Source organism: Aegilops tauschii, chromosome 6, assembly GCF_002575655.3.
Source record: "Aegilops tauschii subsp. strangulata cultivar AL8/78 chromosome 6, Aet v6.0, whole genome shotgun sequence".
Classification (NCBI taxonomy): Eukaryota; Viridiplantae; Streptophyta; class Magnoliopsida; order Poales; family Poaceae; genus Aegilops; species Aegilops tauschii.
In genome coordinates, this window is record NC_053040.3 from 85,818,581 (window position 1) to 85,840,840 (window position 22,260).

A 22,260-nucleotide genomic window follows, 5' to 3' on the forward strand; every position below is an offset into this window, starting at 1 on the left:
CGGGTACATCCCGGCACCGGTCCTACCAAGCGGTGTGTCGTGCCTTGTCTAGGAAGACGTTGCCGTACCGTGGGAGTCCAGCCTTACGGTCAAGTCGCCGCTCGTCGACTTTCTATCGGTTGGCCCGGTTCAGTTGAGACGCCGAGTCCCTTGTGGCAACGACGATGTCGACGAATCACGAAACGAAGTTGGCGAGCTTTGGCCTGATCGACTGCTAACACACTACACACGCATCGCATGGGGATGGGGCAGTGAAAGCACTGCAACCAAATGCACGCGGCAGCCTACATGCAGAGTAGGGCATACTCACGCATGCCACGTTGTTCTGCCCCGCGGGCGTCGATGTACGTGGCATGTTCTCCACCACGCACTGACCTCCGCTGCATTATTGTCGCCGCGTCTTTCCACAGGCGACCACTTCGTCAACAGTGGGCCACGGTCGAACCAAGACGACGACTGACTCGGCGACCTCGACCGTGGACGGACTAGTGAACTGGACTATATCCATCAGAACCATGCAGTGCCGATGGGCAGTGCGCACACCACTACTGTCTGCCGGGTGCCCACCAACCAACCATCCACCATGCATCCTCCTCCAAAGCTGCTCCTCCTCCTCCTCCTCCTCGCGGTGCTGCTCGCCGCCTCACCGCATGCGCTGGCGGAGCCGCCACCGGCGGCAGCCACCTGCACGCCGCAGGAGCGGGATGCGCTGCTGGCCTTCAAGCAAGGGATCACCATCAGCAGCGACGCCGCCGGCCTCCTCGCCTCATGGCGCGAAGACGACTGCTGCCGGTGGAGGGGCGTCCGGTGCAGCAACCGGACAGGCCATGTCGTTGCGCTCAACCTTCGAGGCCAGGGACTGGCCGGCGAGATAAGCCCTTCCTTGCTCTCCCTGCCGCACCTGGAGCATCTTGATCTCAGCTCCAACCGCCTCGTGGGCCCGGCTGGCAGTATTCCCGAATTTCTGGCTTCTGGGTTCTCTGGGAAACCTGAGATATCTCGACCTATCCGGAGCGCCGTATTCTGGGGAAGCGCCGTTTTCTGGCCAAGTGCCCCCCCACCTTGGCAACCTCTCCAAGCTGCAACATCTTGACCTCTCAAGCAATAGAAATGTGTCCTCCAACGATCTTTCCTGGTTAACACGTCTGCCATTCCTAAGGTTTCTCGGCCTGAATTTCGTGGACCTGAGTACGGTGGCTGGCTGGGCTCATGTGGTGAACGCCCTTCCTTTGAGGTCCCTTCATCTTGAAGGCTGCTCGCTGACAAGTGCCAACCAATCGCTCCCACACTCAAACCTTACCACAACTCTTGAGGTGCTCGACGTTGCTCTGAACAACTTTGACCAGCCAGTTGCGTCTTGTTGGTTCTGGAACCTAAGGCCTTGTACAATGAGAGATGCTTAGGGAGGTGCTTAGAAAATAAACCGGGTTTATCTGAAGCACCGGTGCCTATTTCTATAGGAGAGACGCTTAGTTAAGCGTCTACCCTGTACAAATAAGCACCGGTGCTTAAGAAAACCCTGATTTATTTCTTTAAGCATCTCTCCTAAGCACCTCCCATTATACAAGGCCTAACAAGACTCAAGCGGCTCTACCTTGAAGTTAACAACGGCGCCTTGTATGGTCTACTTCCTGATGCATTGGGGGGTATGGTACGCTTGCAAGAACTATCCTTCGGAGAGAGTGGCAGCCAGATGATGAGCATGGGCTCGGCAGACTTGAAGAACTTATGCAACTTGAAGTTCCTGTCCCTTGACTTTTGTTTCTCAAACGGATTCGAAGCGGAAAGGCTCCCACAATGTTCCTCGGACAAATTGCAGGAATTGCACCTGCCGGGAAACCAATTGACAGGAACTCTAGCGGATTGGATGGGACACGGCACCAGCTTAGTCATTCTTGATCTCAGTTCAAACAACATTACTGGACCTATACCGGAATTTATAGGGCGGTTTACAGATTTGAGGGTTCTAGACCTTACTGACAACCACCTCACTGGACATGTGCCACCTGAAGTCGGTACTCTCACAGTCTCACTAATTTGGCTTGGTTGGTTCTTGGTCAGAATCACTTGGATGGTCTGATTACAGAAGGACACTTTCATGGTCTAAAAAGCTTAGAGCAAATATATTTATCTGACAATCAACTGGAGATTGTGGTGGGTTCAGAATGGGTTCCTCCCTTCAGACTGCAAGAGGCCAGTTTTGCATCTTGCCAGATGGGTCCTCTGTTTCCTGCATGGCTTAAGTGGCAAGTGGATCTTACTTACCTTGACATCTCAAGCACAGGAATAACCGATAGGTTTCCAGATTGGTTCTCTAGTTCCTTCTCAAAGATCACATCCTTGGATATCTCCAATAACCGAATAAGTGGCGCCCTGCCAAAAAATATGGGTAACACGTCATTGGGATCACTATATTCTAGGTCGAACAATATATCTGGTAGAATACCTCAATTGCCCAGAAATCTAGAGATATTGGACATATCAAGAAACTCATTATCAGGCCCCCTGCCATCAGATTTTGGGGCTCCAAAACTAGATATGATAAGTCTATTCTCCAATTACATCACATGTCAAATTCCACTGTTTGTATGTGAACTGAACTTGTATTCCTTGGATTTGGCCAACAATCTTCTTGAAGGAGAACTTCCTCAATGTTTCAGCACAAAAGACATGGCATTTCTATTGTTAAGTAACAATAGATTCTCTGGCAAGTTTCCGCCATTTCTAGAAAACTGCACAACGCTATCTTTTTTAGATCTGGCAAGGAACAAATTCTCTGGAACATTGCCAATGTGGATTGGGAACTTGGGGGAACTACAGTTTCTACGGCTGAGCAACAACATGTTCCACGGGCATATTCCGAATAATATCACAAGTCTCAGTAAACTTTATCATTTGAATCTGGCTGCCAATGGGATATCAGGTTCCATACCTCATCATCTATCAAATCTAACAATGATAACAACACCATATGTACACGTTCCTGGCGCCGTCGTTGCAAGTTTCCAAAGTATAGTTGGTGATATGCCAGTAGTCATCAAGAGGCAAGAACTTGAATACAAAGGTGTTGCTATTTTGGAGATATTGAGCATTGACTTCTCTTGCAACTATTTAACCGGTAAAATTCCAGAGGAAATCACATCTCTTGGTGGATTGATAAATCTGAACTTGTCATGGAATCAATTGAATGGAGGATTACCAAAGAAGATTGGGGACATGCAGATGTTGGAGTCACTTGACTTCTCGAACAATGATATTTCAGGAGAAATTCCGTCAAGCTTGTCAAATCTAACATACTTGAGCATTCTGGACCTGTCATATAATCATCTAGCAGGAATAATACCATCAGGAGTTCAACTTGACACTCTTTACACGGAGTATCCATCCATATACAATGGCAACACTGGCCTTTATGGTCCCATCCTTCATAAAAGTTGCTCAGTCAACAATAATGCACCACAGCGTGACCATCAACAGAGAAGTAAAAAAGTTTCAGAGTCGACGTTGTTCTTTTACTTTGGACTTGGGTCGGGGTTTGTGGCTGGCCTCTGGGTTGTGTTTTGTGCTCTGCTCTTCAAGAAAGCATGGAGGGTTGCTTATTTCCGCTTCTTTGACAAGGTGCATGACAAAGCCTATGTGTTCATAATTGTCACTTGGGGCAGGTTTGCCAGGAAAAGGTGACTATAAATCTACAATTCAAGTGCTAAATTAAATCAGCTTACAACAAGTGCCAGTCTATCATATGGGTTGTGTGAATAAATGAAACTGAATAGCGTGTATTTAGAGACTTGTGCTACTGTATGCCTTTTTATTTCCGGCAAACTTGTAATAATGAATGTTGCATGATGCATGCAACCGTTATTGGTTTGTACTTGTGAGCTCTGATGAACCCTGGTGATTTTGGAGCATAGATGCAGCTAATACTAAAAAAAGGCATCAGGCATGCCGGAAAAAATGCATAGTGAAGCTGCTGCTTAGAGCATCTCCAGCCGTTGCCCCCCCAGGGGGCGCCTAAAATCGCTGCCTGGGGGTGACCCGGCGAAAAAATGGGCCTGGGGGCGAGTTGGCCCCCAGCCGCCGCCCCCAGGGCCGGCCCCAGGCGCGGGAAAAAAATTGCGTAGCAAATTTACGCAAAGTTCGGCTAAAACACGCCAAATTTCGGCAAACTTGGGCTTATATTCGCGGATTTAAGTCGAGTAGTCGTCATTACATATAAAAACTAATCAAAAAAAACTTGCTGAAGGCCGAGAAGTCGCCGTCGTCGCTGCCATCGTCGGCCTTCTCCTCCTTGACTCGGGCGCCCCTGCTGGACCCCTCCCCGGCTGGTGGCGGCGGCAGTGCGTCGTCGTCGTCGTCGTCGCTGTCGTCGATGATGACGACTCCTCCTTCGTCGCGGCCTCGGCGGCGCTGCTCGAAGCGCCGCAGGGCGGCGCGCTGGCGCTCCGTCGCCATCTTGATGGAGTCCTGGCGTGCCCATTCAAGGGTCGCGTCGTCGTCGAGCTCGACCTCGCCGTGCTCCATCTTCACCGGCGCGAGCCCCGGCTCCGTCTTTGGCTTGACGAAGCGCGGAGGAGGGGCCGATGAGGAGGCGCGCCGGCCGCCCTCGTTGATGACGATGCCGGCGCTGCGAGTGCGCCGACCGAGCGGCGTCTCCGCCGCGGGCTCGGCCTTGACGCCGAGCAGCGTTGGAGTGCCAGAGGAGTGGGAGGAGGAGCGGGAGGAGAAAGAGGAGGAGGAGGCGCCGAACCTCCTTGGCGCCCATTGCCCGTCGCGGTGTCGCTGACGCGGCGCTTTCGCGCCAAAAACGATTCGCCCGGCACCCCCGAGCGCCCCCAGCGCGCCGGGTTCGGGTTGGGTCCGCCGGCGCCAATTTCGGCCCGAGCCGGCGAAAAAAGGGCCCCTGGGGGCGCGACTGGGCCAATTTTTTGGCGCCGGTGGCCGAAAAATCGCCTGGGGGGCCTTGTTGGGGGCGCGGCTGGAGATGCTCTTACACACAACCAATACAAGTGACCCTGGACAGAGAGAGACTCATTTTAGAAACCTTGAAAGATTTTCTTCCCCATTGCATTAGCTTAAACTTTGAAAATGTCATTCCAGTATATGTGCCTTCTGAAAAAATCAGGAGATATATGAACTACATATTTTCCTTTGAAGAAAATATTATTCTCCAAGATAAAGACTACCACACGTAAACCGAGCCACAAGAAACATGTAATGCTCAGTGAAGGAGGACTGAAAAGCACAAAACATGGCACGGTGGTATCCAGCATATTGAGAACCGAGCCCCGTGCCACTCCCGCGAGCGGCCCGGGTGCAACCCTAGCCCCCCGTCGCCGCCACCCCCCCTCCCCCATCTCGCCGCTCCCCTCCCTCGCCGCAGATAGGGGATGCCGCCGGGCAAAGCCCGTGTGGCGTCGGCGGGACTCTTCCCTCCCCACGAGGCGTCGGGGCGGCGCGGGACGGTCGGCCTTGTGGAGGCACGCAGCTCGGCGGGGCGCATCAGGCCGACGGCAGCTTGGAGTGGCACCGAGGGGCGGCGTCAGTGCTCTACTACACCGGGCGGGGCTAGGTGGCCATGGCGCGTGGCGTGGCCATGTGCGGGGCTGTGTGCGGATCTAGCGTGGCGGTGGACTGGCACGGGATGGTGCAGCTTACGCGCACCGGGCACGGCATGGCCGCCGTGGCTCTCCGGACTGAGTGGTGCTGCGGTCTGGTATTGTCGCAGATTGCTTGGGGTGCTCGGAGGCACGGTGCGGCGCTGGGAGGTGGCTCGTCACGAGGTGCTTGCTCTGATCACCGGCGGGCGCGTGGGCCAAGGGATCGTGGTGGTCCATGGCCTCGGGCAGCACTCCTCCGTGCCTTACGAAATGATGCTCGGTACGACGCGGTGGCTCGTGCCGTGTCCGGTATTTCTGCTTCGGTCGAGCATCAACGAGTTTGATGACCTGCATGGCGGGAGGGCCGGCGGTGGCCGCCGCAAGGTGCGGGTGGTCGTGTTGGCTGTGATGTGCTTGTTCGGTGGTGGTGGCAGGGGTGATGCAGTGGGCCCTCGTACTTGAGGTTGACCATCGGTGGGCTTCCCGGGGTGCGGTTGGCTACGGCGGTCTCGGTGCCTCTTCATCGATGGGAAGCTTCGATGGTGGTGGCGGTTGGTGGGCTTACCGACGCCGGTGCGGGATGGTGTGCGACGGAGGTGGTGTGAGAGCTTGGGTGAAGACCCTGTCCTGGCCTTATGTCGTCACCAGCGATGGCGGCGGTTGTGTCCGTCGTTGACCTCCCTGGAGGCATCGATGATCTGCTGCCACACCCCTCCTGCATGGATCCGGCCATTGTGGCCTCTCTAGGGGAAACTCAGCTTGATCTTGTGATTAGACAATGGCGGCGCTTTGGTGTGTCGTTTCCCTCTTGGGAGTTTCGTCTCAGAGCTCGGCATCGACAAGCGAGACCGGTGGGTGGTTTGCGGTGGTTGTGGGCTTCTATGGCAACGATGATGGTGGGAGCTATGAAAGCAGCGCGGCAATAGTTGCGGTAGTCGGCTCTTCTCTGGCGTGTCTGCGGTATTGCCTCGGTTCGTTTGTTGCTGTGAAGTCAAAGCTGCGGCGGCGGGCCCTATGGTATACGATGACCGGCTGCAGGTGATCTTCCGCGGCGCCAACCCTACCTATATTTGTCCTTCAGAGCTCTCCGTCAGAGTCGGAGCTGTGTTGTCTGGCTGCAAGTGGCTGAGCTTTGGCGTAGATTTTCATGCAACTTCACGTGTCCGCAACAGTGTGGGTTGAGTTGACAATTGCCGACGGTGAAATCGGAGTCGTTTGCTCAGATCTGAGAAATCAAAACTAAAGGGCAGATGAATGAATGACGACTGAAAAATTCACTGAAAGTGGTGCAAACATAAGGACTGGAGAACAAACGAACGATTAACTGTGAACTGAAGATTAAAGACACAACAAAATAAGAGAAGTAAATTGAACATATGTTTAACTGTGGACTGAGACTGAAGAGCAAACTGGAGGTGGTCGTGAGCAAAACAAAACTGAGGTGGTCGCGCAACTAGAGGCCGAGTCGCTGATAACTGAATTTAGCATTCCAGTTGCTACTTGTACTACTAGTACATGTTCAGCGTTGAAAACTGCATTTAGTATGACAAAAAAGATATTGAGCACTCCAATTGCTACTTGTACATGTGCATAGTTGAAAAGGTATTAACAGAAAAAAATGGCCCCATAATATAAGCGACTAGCCTCCAGTTATCAGCTACTTACACATCTAGTACAAGTAGCAAATGAAATGCTAAATTCAGTTATCAGCGACTCAGCCTCCAGTTGTGCGACCACCTCTGTTTTCTTCTACTCTCTCCGTCCCATAATATAAGACCGTTTTTGACACTAGTGTATTATTTAGCAGTGTTCAGACCCTCATTATTTATATTTCGTATTTTCATAAGTTATTTGTCTATATTTGGTACTGCTATCATCTTTGTCAGTCACCAGTTTATCAATTTTATCAGTTTCTTATGCATATTCTCAGTTTTATGGTCCTCATTATGTCAATCAATTCACTCCCTCTTATTTCTTAAATTTCTCATTTTGTTATTCAACCTTCAAAATTAAGATAAGCCTGACATGAGAGATAGGCAATTGAGTTATTCATTTAGTTGCAATTTCCAAAATGAACAACTCCTGGTCATCTTCAGTTTACTTCTCTCATTTTGTTGTGTCTTTAGTCTTCAGTCCACACTTAATCGTTCCTTTATTCTTCAGTCCACAGTTAATCGTTCCTTTATTCTCTAGTCCTTATGTTTGAATCACTTTTCAGTGATTCATTTTTCAGTCTTGTCATTCATTCATCTGTCCTTCAGTTTTCATTTCTCAGATCGAGGCAGTGAGGGGTATAGGAGCTGAGGGGGTCTTATTACCTCCTCTATTTGGCCAATTTTTAGTCTTGTCTCAGAATTTGTTCAGCGTTTTTCTGTTTCTACATGCCCACCATAGCTCAGCAGCCCAACCAATCCGAAACCAACATATTGTTAGTCAACTTTGGAGCTGGTCCAGTCCAAAAAACGAAAACTAGTTACGCGGGGCATTTGTCCAGCGAACCCATTAGCAGAAGGCGGAGGGAAACAGCATTCTGTTTCTGAGGTATCTATAGACACTTGTTTGTTTCTGTATAATATTTCTTCAGATGTGTTTTGTGTTGTTCAGTCTTATGTGTGGTAGCATTTATCTTGGAGAATAAGATTTTTTTTTCTTCTTCAAAGTTTAAGCTCGTGCAGCGGGGAAGAAAAGCTTTTAGGGTTTCTAAAATGAGCCTCTCTGTGTTCAAAGTTTAAGCTAGTGCAATGGGGAAGAAAAGCTTTTAGTGCAATATTGGTTGTGTGTAAGCAGCAGCTTCGCTGTGCATTTTTTCTGGCATATGCCTGATGGCTTTTTCTAGTATTAGCTGCATATATGCTACAAAATCGCTAGGGTTCATCATGGCTCACAAGTAGTACAAACCAATAACGGTTGCATGCATCATGCAACATTCATTGTTACTCCATTAACGGAGGGAGTACAAGTTTACCGAAAACAAAAAGGCATATACTAGCACAAGTCTCTAATACGCATTATTCACTTTCATTTATTCGTACAACCCATATGATAGACCGACACTCGTCATAAGCTGATTTAATTTAGCACTTGAATTTTAGTTACCTTTTCCTGGCTAACCTGCCCCAAGTGACAACTATAAACACATAAGCTTTGTCATAAACCTTATCAAAGAAGCGGAAATAAGCAATCCTCCATGCTTTCTTGAAGAGCAGAGCACAGAACACAACCCAGAGGCCAGCCACAAACCCTGACCCAAGTCCAAAGTAAAAGAACAACGTCGACTCCGAAACTTTTTGACTTCTCTGTTGATGGTCAGGATGTGATGCATTATTGTTGACAGAGCAGCTTTTATGAAGGATAGGCCCACAAAGGCCAATGTTGCCATTGTATATGGATGGGTTCTCCGTGTAAAGAGTGTCAAGTTGACCTCCTGATGGTATTATTCCTGCTGGATGATTATATGACAGGTCGAGAATGCTCAAGTACGTTAGATTTGACCAGCTTGACGGGATTCCTCCTAAAATATCATTGTTCGAGAAGTCAAGTGACTCCAACGCCTGCATGCCCCCAACCTTGTTAGGTAATCCTCCATTCAATTGATTCCAAGACAAGTTCAGATTAATCAATCCACCAAGAGTTGTTATTTCCTCTGGAATTTTACCAGTTAAACGATTGCATGAGAAGTCAATGCTCGATATCTCCAAAACACCAACACCTTTGTATTTAAGTTCTCGCCTCTTGAAGATTACTGGCATATCACCGACTATATCTTGGAACCCTGCAACGACCGTGCCAGGAACCTCTACATATGGCGTTGTCATCGCTATTAGATTTGATAGATGGTGAGGTATGGAACCTGATATCCCATTGGCCGCCAGATTCAAATGATAAAGTTTCCTGAGACTTGTGATAGTATTCGGAATATGCCCATGGAACATGTTGTTGCTCAGCCGTAGAAATTGTAGTTCCCCCAAGTTCCCAATCCACATTGGCAATGTTCCAGAGAACCTGTTCCGTGCCAGATCAAAAAAAGACAGCATTGTACAGTTTTCCAGAAATGGTGGAAACTTGCCCGAGAATTTATTGTTACTTAACAATAGAAACCCCAGGAATTTTGTGCTGAAGCATTGAGGAAGTTCTCCTTCAAGAAGATTATTGGCCAAATCCAAGGAATACAAGCTCAATTCACATACCGACAGTGGAATTTGACCTGTGATGTAATTGGAAAATAGACTTATCGTAACTAGGTTTGGAGCCCCAAAATCTGATGGCAGTGGTCCTGATAAAGAGTTTCTTGATATGCCCAATGTCCCTATGTTTCTGGGCAATTGAGGTATTCTACCGGATATATTGTTTGAACTAGAATATAGTGCTCCCAATGACATGTTACCCATATTTTTTGGCAAGGCACCACTTATTCGGTTATTGGAGATATCCAAGTGTGTGATCTTTGAGAAGGAACTAGAGACCAATCTGGAAACCTACCGGTTATTCCTGCGCTTGAGATGTCAAGGTAAGTAAGATCCACTTGCCACTTAAGCCATGCAGGAAATAGAGGACCCATCTGGCAAGATGCAAAATAAGCTTCTTGCAGTCTAAAGGGAGGAACCCATTCTGAACCCACCACAATCTCCAATTGATTGTCAGCTAAGTTTATGCGCTCTAAGCTTTTTAGACCATTGAAGTGTTCTTCTGTAACCAGACCATCCAAGTGATTCTGACTAAGATGTAAACAACTCAAATTAGTGAGAGTACCAATTTCAGATGGCAGGTGTCCAGTCAGGTGGTTGACAGAGAGGTATAGAGCCTTCAGATCTATGAATTGCCCTATAATTTTTGGTATAGGTCCAGTAATGTTGTTTACGCTGAGATCAAGAATGACCAAGCTGGTGCGGTGTCCCATCCAATTCGCTAGAGTTCCTGTCCCATCAGGTGCAATTCCTGCAATTTGTCTGAGGAACATTGTGGGAGCCTCTCCGCTTTAAATCCGTTTGAGAAACAATTGTCAAGGTATAGGAACCTCAAGTTGCATAGGTTCTTCAAATCCGCCGAGGCCATGCTCATCATGTGGCTACTACCTAAGAAGGATAATTCTTGCAAGGATACCATGCCCCCCAGTGCATCAGGAAGCGGACCATACAGACCCTTATTATAATCAAGGTAGAGGTGCTTGAGTCTTGTTAGGTTCCAGAACCAACAAGATGCGACCGGGTGGTCAAACTTGTTGACAGAGAGGTTGAGCACCTCAAGAGTTGAAGTAAGGTTTGAGTGTGGGAGCGATTGGTTCGCACTTGTTAGCGAGCAACCTTCAGGATGAAGGGACCTCAAAGGAAGGGCGTTCACCACATGAGCCCAATCGGGCACCGTACTCAGGTCTATGAAAATCAGGCTGAGAAACCTTAGAAATGGTAGCCGTCTTAACCATGAGATATCCTCGGAGTACACATTTGCATAGCTTGATAGATCCAGATAGTGCAGCTTGGAGAAGTTGCCAAGATGGGGAGGCACTTCCCCTGAAAATGGCATTCCAGATAGATTGAGATATCTCAGGTAATCAGGTTACCCAGAGAACCCAGAAATTCGGGAATACTGCCAGCCGGGCCGACGAGGCTGTTGGAGCTGAGATCGAGATGCTCCAGGTGCGGCAGGGAGAGCAAAGAAGGACTTATCTCACCGACCAGTTCGTGCCCTCGAAGGTTGAGCGCGACGACATGGCCGGTCCGGTTGCTGCACCGGACACCCCTCCACTGGCAGCAGTCGTCTTCGCGCCATGAGGCGAGGAGGCCAGCGGTGTCGCTGCTGATGGTGATGCCTTGCTTGAACGCCAGCAGCGCGTCCCTCTCCTGCGGCGTGCAGGCGGCCGCCGGTAGCCGCTGCGCCAGCGCATGTGGTGAGGCGGCGAGCAGGACCGCGTGGAGGAGGAGGATGAGGAGCGACTTTGGAGGAGGATGCATGGTGGGTGGTTGGTGGGCACTCGGCAGACAGTAGTGGTGTGCGCACTCCACATGGGCACTCCATGCTTTTGATGGATAGTGAGTCCACGGTCAGAGTCGCCGAGTCAGTCGTAATTTTGGTTGGGTCGCTGCCCACTGACGAAGTGCGGCCACACTAATGCAGCGGAGGTCGGTGCATGGTGGCGAACATGCCACGTACAAAAAAGTACCATGGTCGGTACATCGAGGTCTCGGCAGACGGCACCCTGGCTGGCTGCGGGAAGATATCTAGTGATACAAAGGCTTAGGTGCTGCCATGATACGGGGTCCAGGGAGCCGTTGGATCTGAGATCCGATGGCTTCTGGGAGTTCTTGAACATTTAACAAAAAGTCATTCAAAGTTTTAACACTACCCATAGGTATAATAGCTCTTTAGATGCCGTCGTATCTAAGATCCAATGACCCAGAAAGTTATATCATGGCAGCACCTAAAATTTGGTATCACCTGAAATTTCTTCCGACGTGTTGGGCGACCTGGCCGGGGCCCGTCGGACCGGAAACTCTGATCGAGCTCAGAAAATCGGGCCGGGTCGTACTACCCGCGCAGTACTCCGAACGTTTCGGTGCTTATGCTTTCACTACCCCATGCGACCGTGTGTACGTGCGCGTGTGCTAGAGCATTTCTATCAGACCCTTTATATCGTGCCGACCGACAAAATAATCCTCAGTTTATGGTTTTGAATGAAAAAAATGACTCGAATAGAAACCTTAAACGTGTCCGACCCTTAAAGAATTTTGAGGGGCGTGGTAAATCCCCCCCCCCCATCCGCGAAAACACAGGTTTTCCCCCGCCCTGTCGATGCCCTGTATCCCACAAAAGCGGTTGGCGGGAGGGACATTTCAGCGCACATGCTCCCCACAACCCTCCCGCAGCCGCCCATCGCCGGCCCACCCCTTGCGATTCCGGCCATTTTCGCCAGCGGAATCGTGCCGCCGGGCCGCACTACGCCCGGGTCCACTCGTCGGCGCCATGTATCCCGCGGAAGCGGTTGGCAGGCGGGACATTTCTGCGCACGCGCTCCCCACACCCCCTCCCGCAGCCGCCCGCCGCCGGGCCACGCTTGCGATTCCGGCCATTTCCACCAGCGGAATCGCGCCGCCGGACAGCACTACGCCCGGGTCCACTCGTTGGCGCCCCGGATTCGTCGAGCGGAGCCACCCCGGGACGCCGCTGCTACGAATCGACCGCCACCGAGTCGCCGCCCGCCCCAGCTTCGTCGAGCCGCCCCCGGTGAGCCTCTTTTCTGCCCCTTGTAGCTCGACCGCATGTGAAATTTCGTTGATGCGAGCTTGGATGCGGTTTTTTGTAGATGGATTTCAGCCCTTGCGAGCAATTTTTGCTCGAGGATTCATCCTCGCCCGACGACTCGGATGTGGAATCGAAGCTTGAGCGCCATCGGCAGCAGATGGTGGTGGCGGTCCTGTTGGGAATCGTAGCATAATTTTAAAATTTTCCTACGCTCACCAAGATGCATCTATGGAGTCTACTAGCAACGAGGGGAAAGGAGTGCATCTACATACCCTTGTAGATCGCGAGCGGAAGCGTTCCAATGAACGTGGATGACGGAGTCGTACTCGCCGTGATCCAAATCACCGATGACCGAGTGCCGAACGGACGGCACCTCCGCGTTCAACACACGTACGGTGCAGCGACGTCTCCTCCTTCTTGATCCAGCAAGGGGGAAGGAGAGGTTGATGGAGATCCAACAGCACGACGGCGTGGTGGTGGATGTAGCGGGTCTCCGGCAGGGCTTCGCCGAGTTTCTGCGAGAGAGAGAGAGGTGTTGCAGGGGAGGAGGGAGGCGCCCAAGGCTGTAGGTTGCTGCCCTCCCCCCCTTTATATAGGCCCCCTTGGGAGGGGGGGGCGGCCAAAACCCATCTAGGGTTGGGGGGGCGGCGGCCAAGGGGTGGAAAGGGGTGCCTTGCCCCCCAAGGCAAGGGGGAAGCTCCCCCCCTAGGGTTCCCAACCCTAAGCGCATGGGGGGAGGCCCAAGGGGGGCGCCCCAGCCCACCAAGGGCTGGTTCCCTTCCACTTTCAGCCCACGGGGCCCTCCGGGACAGGTGGCCCCACCCGGTGGACCCCCGGGACCCTTCCGGTGGTCCCGGTACAATACCGGTAACCCCCGAAACTTTCCCGGTGGCCGAAACTTGACTTCCTATATATAATTCTTCACCTCCGGACCATTCCGGAACCTCTCGTGACGTCCGGGATCTCATCCGGGACTCCGAACAACTTTCGGGTTTCCGCATACATATATCTCTACAACCCTAGCGTCACCGGACCTTAAGTGTGTAGACCCTACGGGTTCGGGAGACATGCAGACATGACCGAGACGCCTCTCCGGTCAATAACCAACAGCGGGATCTGGATACCCATGTTGGCTCCCACATGTTCCACGATGATCTCATCGGATGAACCACGGTGTCGAGGATTCAATCAATCCGTATGCAATTCCCTTTGTCAATCGGTATGTTACTTGCCCGAGATTCGATCGTCGGTATCCCAATACCTTGTTCAATCTCGTTACCGGCAAGTCTCTTTACTCGTACCGCAATGCATGATCCCGTGACTAACGCCTTAGTCACATTGAGCTCATTATGATGATGCATTACCGAGTGGGCCCAGAGATACCTCTCCGTCACACGGACTGACAAATCCCAGTCTCGATCCGTGCCAACCCAACAGACACTTTCGGAGATACCCGTAATGCACCTTTATAGTCACCCAGTTACGTTGTGACGTTTGGCACACCCAAAGCACTCCTACGGTATCCGGGAGTTGCACGATCTCATGGTCTAAGGAAAAGATACTTGACATTGGAAAAGCTCTAGCAAACGAAACTACACGATCTTTTATGCTATGCTTAGGATTGGGTCTTGTCCATCACATCATTCTCCTAATGATGTGATCCCGTTATCAATGACATCCAATGTCCATAGTCAGGAAACCATGACTATCTGTTGATCAACGAGCTAGTCAACTAGAGGCTTACTAGGGACACTTTGTGGTCTATGTATTCACACATGTATTACGATTTCCGGACAATACAATTATAGCATGAACAATAGACAATTACCATGAACAAAGAAATATAATAATAACCATTCATTATTGCCTCTAGGGCATATTTCCAATAGTCTCCCACTTGCACTAGAGTCAATAATCTAGTTACATTGTGATGAATCGAACACCCATTGCGTCCTGGTGTTGATCATGTTTTGCCCTAGGGAGAGGTTTAGTCAACGGATCTGCTACATTCAGGTCCGTGTGTACTTTACAAATATCTATGTCTCCATTTTGAACACTTTCACGAATGGAGTTGAAGCGACGCTTGATATGCCTGGTCTTCCTGTGAAACCTGGGCTCCTTCGCAAGGGCAATAGCTCCAGTGTTGTCACAGAAGAGAGTCATTGGGCCCGACGCATTGGGAATCACCCCTAGGTCGGTAATGAACTCCTTCATCCAGACTGCTTCCTGTGCTGCCTCCGAGGCTGCCATGTACTCCGCTTCACATGTAGATCCCGCCACGACGCTTTGCTTGCAACTGCACCAGCTTACTGCTCCTCCATTCAAAATATACACGTATCCGGTCTGTGACTTCGAGTCATCTAGATCTGTGTCGAAGCTAGCGTCGACGTAACCCTTTACGACGAGCTCTTCGTCACCTCCATAAACGAGAAACATATCCTTAGTCCTCTTCAGGTACTTCAGGATATTCTTGACCGCTGTCCAGTGTTCCTTGCCGGGATTACTTTGGTACCTTCCTACCAAACTTATGGCAAGGTTTACATCAGGTCTGGTACACAGCATGGCATACATAATAGACCCTATGGCCGAGGCATAGGGGATGACACTCATCTCTTCTATATCTTCTGCCGTGGTCGGGCATTGAGCCGTGCTCAATTGCACACCTTGCAATACAGGCAAGAACCCCTTCTTGGACTGATCCATACTGAACTTCTTCAATATCTTGTCAAGGTATGTACTCTGTGAAAGACCAATGAAGCGTCTTGATCTATCTCTATAGATCTTGATGCCTAATATATAAGCAGCTTCTCCAAGGTCCTTCATTGAAAAACACTTATTCAAATAGGCCTTTATACTTTCCAAGAATTCTATATCATTTCCCATCAATAATATGTCATCCACATATAATATGAGAAATGCTACAGAGCTCCCACTCACTTTCTTGTAAACACAGGCTTCTCCATAAGTCTGTGTAAACCCAAACGCTTTGATCATCTCATCAAAGCGAATGTTCCAACTCCGAGATGCTTGCACCAGCCCATAGATTGAGCGCTGAAGCTTGCATACTTTGTTAGCATTCTTAGGATCGACAAAACCTTCCGGCTGCATCATATACAACTCTTCCTTAAGGAAGCCGTTAAGGAATGCCGTTTTGACGTCCATCTGCCATATCTCATAATCATAGTATGCGGCAATTGCTAACATGATTCGGACGGACTTCAGCTTCGCTACGGGTGAGAAAGTCTCATCGTAGTCAACCCCTTGAACTTGTCGATAACCCTTAGCGACAAGTCGAGCTTTGTAGATGGTCACATTACCATCTGCGTCCGTCTTCTTCTTAAAGATCCATTTGTTTTCTATGGCTCGCCGCTCATCGGGCAAGTCAGTCAAAGTCCATACTTTGTTTTCATACATGGATTCTATCTCGGATTTCATGGCTTCTAGCCATTTGTCGGAATCCGGGCCCGCCATCGCTTCTTCATAGTTCGAAGGTTCACCGTTGTCTAACAACATTATTTCCAGGACAGGGTTGCCGTACCACTCTGGTGCGGAACGTGTCCTTGTGGACCTACGAAGTTCAGTAACTTGATCCGGAGTTTCATGATCATCATCATTAACTTCCTCCCCAGTCGGTGTAGGCACCACAGGAACATTTTCCCGCGCTCCGCTACTTTCCGGTTCGGAAGGGGTGACTATCACCTCATCAAGTTCCACTTTCCTCTCACTCAATTCTTTCGAGAGAAACTCCTTCTCCAGAAAGGACCCGTTCTTGGCAACGAAGATCTTGCCTTCGGATCTGAGGTAGAAGGTATACCCAATAGTTTCCTTAGGGTATCCTATGAAGATGCATTTTTCCGACTTGGGTTCGAGCTTTTCAGGTTGAAGTTTCTTGACATAAGCATCGCATCCCCAAACTTTTAGAAACGACAGCTTAGGTTTGTTCCCAAACCATAATTCATACGGTGTTGTCTCAACGGATTTCGACGGAGCCCTATTTAAAGTGAATGCGGCAGTCTCTAAAGCATAACCCCAAAATGAGAGCGGTAAATCGGTAAGAGACATCATAGATCGCACCATATCCAATAGAGTGCGATTACGACGTTCGGACACACCATTTCTCTGAGGTGTTCCAGGCGGCGTGAGTTGTGAAACTATTCCACATTTCCTTAAGTGTGTACCAAATTCGTGACTTAAATATTCTCCACCACGATCTGATCGTAAGAATTTTATTTTTCTGTCACGTTGATTCTCAACTTCACTCTGAAATTCCTTGAACTTTTCAAAGGTTTCAGACTTGTGTTTCATTAGGTAGACATACCCATATCTACTTAAATCATCAGTGAGAGTGAGAACATAACGATATCCTCCGCGAGCCTCAACACTCATTGGACCGCACACATCGGTATGTATGATTTCCAATAAGTTGGTTGCTCGCTCCATTGTTCCGGAGAACGGAGTCTTGGTCATCTTACCCATGAGGCATGGTTCGCACGTGTCAAATGATTCATAATCAAGAGACTCCAAAAGTCCATCTGCATGGAGCTTCTTCATGCGCTTGACACCAATGTGACCAAGGCGGCAGTGCCACAAGTATGTGGGACTATCGTTATCAACTTTACATCTTTTGGTATTCACACTATGAACATGTGTAACATCACGTTCGAGATTCATCAAAAATAAACCATTGACCAGCGGGGCATGACCATAAAACATTTCTCTCAAATAAATAGAACAACCATTATTCTCGGATTTAAATGAGTAGCCATCTTGAATTAAACGAGATCCAGACACAATGTTCATGCTCAAAGCTGGCACTAAATAACAATTATTGAGGTTTAAAACTAATCCCGTGGGTAGATGCAGAGGTAGCGTGCCGACGGCGATCACATCGACCTTGGAACCATTCCCGACGCGCATCGTCACCTCGTCCTTTGCCAGTCTCCGTTTATTCCGTAGTTCCTGCTTTGAGTTACAAATATGAGCAACCGCACCGGTATCAAATACCCAGGAGCTACTACGAGTACTGGTAAGGTACACATCAATTACTTGTATATCACATATACCTTGGGTGTTGCCGGCCTTCTTCTTGTCCGCTAAATATTTGGGGCAGTTCCGCTTCCAGTGACCACTTCCCTTGCAATAAAAGCACTCAGTCCCGGGCTTGGGTTCATTCTTTGACTTCTTCCCAGTAACTGGTTTACCGGGCGCGGCAACTCCCTTGCCGTCCTTCTTGAAGTTCTTCTTACCCTTGCCCTTCTTGAACTTAGTGGTTTTATTCACCATCAACACTTGATGTTCTTTTCTGATCTTCCCTTCCGCTGATTTCAGCATTGAATATACCTCGGGAATGGTCTTTTCCATCCCCTGCATATTGTAGTTCATCACAAAGCTCTTGTAGCTTGGTGGAAGCGACTGGAGGATTCTGTCAATGACCGCGTCATCCGGGAGATTAACTCCCAGCTGTGACAAGCGGTTGTGCAACCCAGACATTCTGAGTATGTGCTCACTAACAGAACTGTTCTCCTCCATTTTACAGCTGAAGAACTTGTCGGAGACATCATATCTCTCGACCCGGGCATGAGCTTGAAAAACCAGTTTCAGCTCCTCGAACATCTCATATGCTCCATGTTTCTCAAAACGCTTTTGGAGACCCGGTTCTAAGCTGTAAAGCATGCCGCACTGAACGAGGGAGTAATCATCAGCACGTGATTGCCAAGCGTTCATAACGTCTTGGTTCTGTGGGATTGGTGCATCACCTAGCGGTGCTTCTAAGACATAATCTTTCTTGGCTACTATAAGGATGAGCCTCAGGTTCCGGACCCAGTCCGTATAGTTGCTGCCAGCATCTTTCAGCTTGGTTTTCTCTAGGAACGCGTTGAAATTGAGGACAACGTTGGCCATTTGATCTACAAGACATAGTGTAAAGATTTTAGACTAAGTTCATGATAATTGAGTTCATCTAATCAAATTATTTAATGAACTCCCACTCAGATAGACATCCCTCTAGTCATCTAAGTGAAGCATGATCCGAGTTTAACTAGGCCGTGTCCGATCATCACGTGAGACGGACTAGTCAAGATCGGTGAACATCTCCATGTTGATCATATCTTCTATACGACTCATGCTCGACCTTTCGGTCCTCCGTGTTCCGAGGCCATGTCTGTACATGCTAGGCTCGTCAAGTCAACCTAAGTGTATTGCGTGTGTTCCGAGGCCATGTCTGTACATGCTAGGCTCGTCAACACCCGTTGTATTCGAACGTTAGAATCTATCACACCCGATCATCACGTGGTGCTTCGAAACAACGAACCTTCGCAACGGTGCACAGTTAGGGTGAACACTTTCTTGAAATTATTATAAGGGATCATCCTACTTGCTACCGTCGTTCTAAGCAAATAAGATGCAAAAACATGATAAACATCACATGCAATCAAATAGTGACATGATATAGCCAATATCATTATGCTCCTTTGATCTCCATCTTCGGGGCACCATGATCATCTTCGTCACCGGCATGACACCATGATCTCCATCATCATGATCTCCATCATTGTGTCTTCATGAAGTCGTCACGCCAACGATTACTTCTACTTCTATGGCTAACGCGTTTAGCAATAAAGTAAAGTAATTTACATGGCGTTATTCAATGACACGCAGGTCATACAAAATAATAAAGACAACTCCTATGGCTCCTGCCGGTTGTCATACTCATCGACATGCAAGTCATGATTCCTATTACAAGAATATGATCAATCTCATACATCACATATATCATTCATCACATCTTCTGGCCATATCACATCACATAGCACTTGCTGCAAAAACAAGTTAGACGTCCTCTAATTGTTGTTGCAAGTTTTTACGTGGTTTGTAGGTTTCTAGCAAGAACGTTTCTTACCTACGTATGACCACAACGTGATTTGCCAATTTCTATTTACCCTTCATAAGGACCCTTTTCATCGAATCCGTTCCGACTAAAGTAGGAGAGACAGACACCCGCTAGCCACCTTATGCATCTAGTGCATGTCAGTCGGTGGAACCTGTCTCACATAAGTGTACGTGTAAGGTCGGTCCGGGCCGCTTCATCCTACAATGCCGCCGAAACAAGAAAAGACTAGTAGCGGCAAGAAGAATTGGCAAACTCAACGCCCACAACTGCTTTGTGTTCTACTCGTGCATAGTAACTACGCATAGGCCTGGCTCATGATGCCACTGTTGGGAATCGTAGCATAATTTTAAAATTTTCCTACGCTCACCAAGATGCATCTATGGAGTCTACTAGAAAAGAGGGCAAAGGAGTGCATCTACATACCCTTGTAGATCGCGAGCGGAAGCGTTCCAATGAACGTGGATGACGGAGTCGTACTCGCCGTGATCCAAATCACCGATGACCGAGTGCCGAACGGACGACACCTCCGCGTTCAACACACGTACGGTGCAGCGACGTCTCCTCCTTCTTGATCCAGCAAGGGGGAAGGAGAGGTTGATGGAGATCCAACAGCACGACGGCGTGGTGGTGGATGTAGCGGGTCTCCGGCAGGGCTTCGCCGAGCTTCTGCGAGAGAGAGAGAGGTGTTGCAGGGGAGGAGGGAGGCGCCCAAGGCTGTAGGTTGCTGCCCTCCCTCCCCCCTTTATATAGGCCCCCTTGGGAGGGGGGGGCGGCCAAAACCCATCTAGGGTTGGGGGGGCGGCGGCCAAGGGGTGGAAAGGGGTGCCTTGCCCCCCAAGGCAAGGGGGAAGCTCCCCCTAGGGTTCCCAACCCTAGGCGCATGGGGGGAGGCCCAAGGGGGGCGCCCCAGCCCACTAAGGGCTGGTTCCCTTCCACTTTCAGCCCACGAGGCCCTCCGGGACAGGTGGCCCCACCCGGTGGACCCCCGGGACCCTTCCGGTGGTCCCGGTACAATACCGGTAACCCCCGAAACTTTCCCGGTGGCCGAAACTTGACTTCCTATATATAATTCTTCACCTCCGGACCATTCCGGAACCTCTCGTGACGTCCGGGATCTCATCCGGGACTCCGAACAACTTTCGGGTTTCCGCATACATATATCTCTACAACCCTAGCGTCACCGGACCTTAAGTGTGTAGACCCTACGGGTTCGGGAGACATGCAGACATGACCGAGACGCCTCTCCGGTCAATAAACAACAGCGGGATCTGGATACCCATGTTGGCTCCCACATGTTCCACGATGATCTCATCGGATGAACCACGGTGTCGAGGATTCAATCAATCCGTATGCAATTCCCTTTGTCAATCGGTATGTTACTTGCCCGAGATTCGATCGTCGGTATCCCAATACCTTGTTCAATCTCGTTACCGGCAAGTCTCTTTACTCGTACCGCAATGCATGATCCCGTGACTAACGCCTTAGTCACATTGAGCTCATTATGATGATGCATTACCGAGTGGGCCCAGAGATACCTCTCCGTCACACGGAGTGACAAATCCCAGTCTCGATCCGTGCCAACCCAACAGACACTTTCGGAGATACCCGTAATGCACCTTTATAGTCACCCAGTTACGTTGTGACGTTTGGCACACCCAAAGCACTCCTACGGTATCCGGGAGTTGCACGATCTCATGGTCTAAGGAAAAGATACTTGACATTGGAAAAGCTCTAGCAAACGAAACTACACGATCTTTTATGCTATGCTTAGGATTGGGTCTTGTCCATCACATCATTCTCCTAATGATGTGATCCCGTTATCAATGACATCCAATGTCCATAGTCAGGAAACCATGACTATCTGTTGATCAACGAGCTAGTCAACTAGAGGCTTACTAGGGACACTTTATGGTCTATGTATTCACACATGTATTACGATTTCCGGACAATACAATTATAGCATGAACAATAGACAATTACCATGAACAAAGAAATATAATAATAACCATTTATTATTGCCTCTAGGGCATATTTCCAACAGGTCCTAGCCGTGAAGGAGGTCGAGGATCGAAACCACAAGAGATGGCGAGGATCGACCATCGGTCGTCTTTGCATCCCTCGCAATAACCACCATCTCGGGAACATGATGTTGATGCAAGACTACTTTGCGGACAATCCTACCTATCCACCGCACCTATTCCGGAGAAGCTATCAAATGCGCCGATCCCTCTTCGTAAAAATTGTGCAAACTTGCGAGGGCAATTCTCGGTTTTTTACTCAAAGGAGAAACGTTGCAGGCTTGTCGGGTTTTAGCGCTTATCAAAAAATCTTTGCAGCTATGCGAGTGACTGCATATGGCATTTCCGGCTGACTATGTCGACGAGTATCTTCGCATTGGCGAAGATACTACAATTGAGTCAATGTGTAGGTTTGCCAAAGTGATCATCCGCGTCTTTGGTCCTGTCTATCTTTGTGCACCCAACAAGGAAGACGCAAAAAAGTTGAAGGCAGTAAATGAGAAGCGAGGTTGACCCGGCA

At 49.4% G+C, this 22,260-nt stretch overlaps 2 pseudogenes; one reads left to right on the forward strand and one right to left on the reverse strand.

The window, feature by feature from the left end:
* Window positions 1–549: 549 nt before the first annotated feature.
* Window positions 550–3,868, forward strand: LOC123494327 (receptor-like protein EIX1; annotated as a pseudogene).
* A 4,637-nt stretch (window positions 3,869–8,505) lies between these two features.
* On the reverse strand, window positions 8,506–11,568 carry LOC109773210 (receptor-like protein EIX2; annotated as a pseudogene).
* Window positions 11,569–22,260: the final 10,692 nt, after the last annotated feature.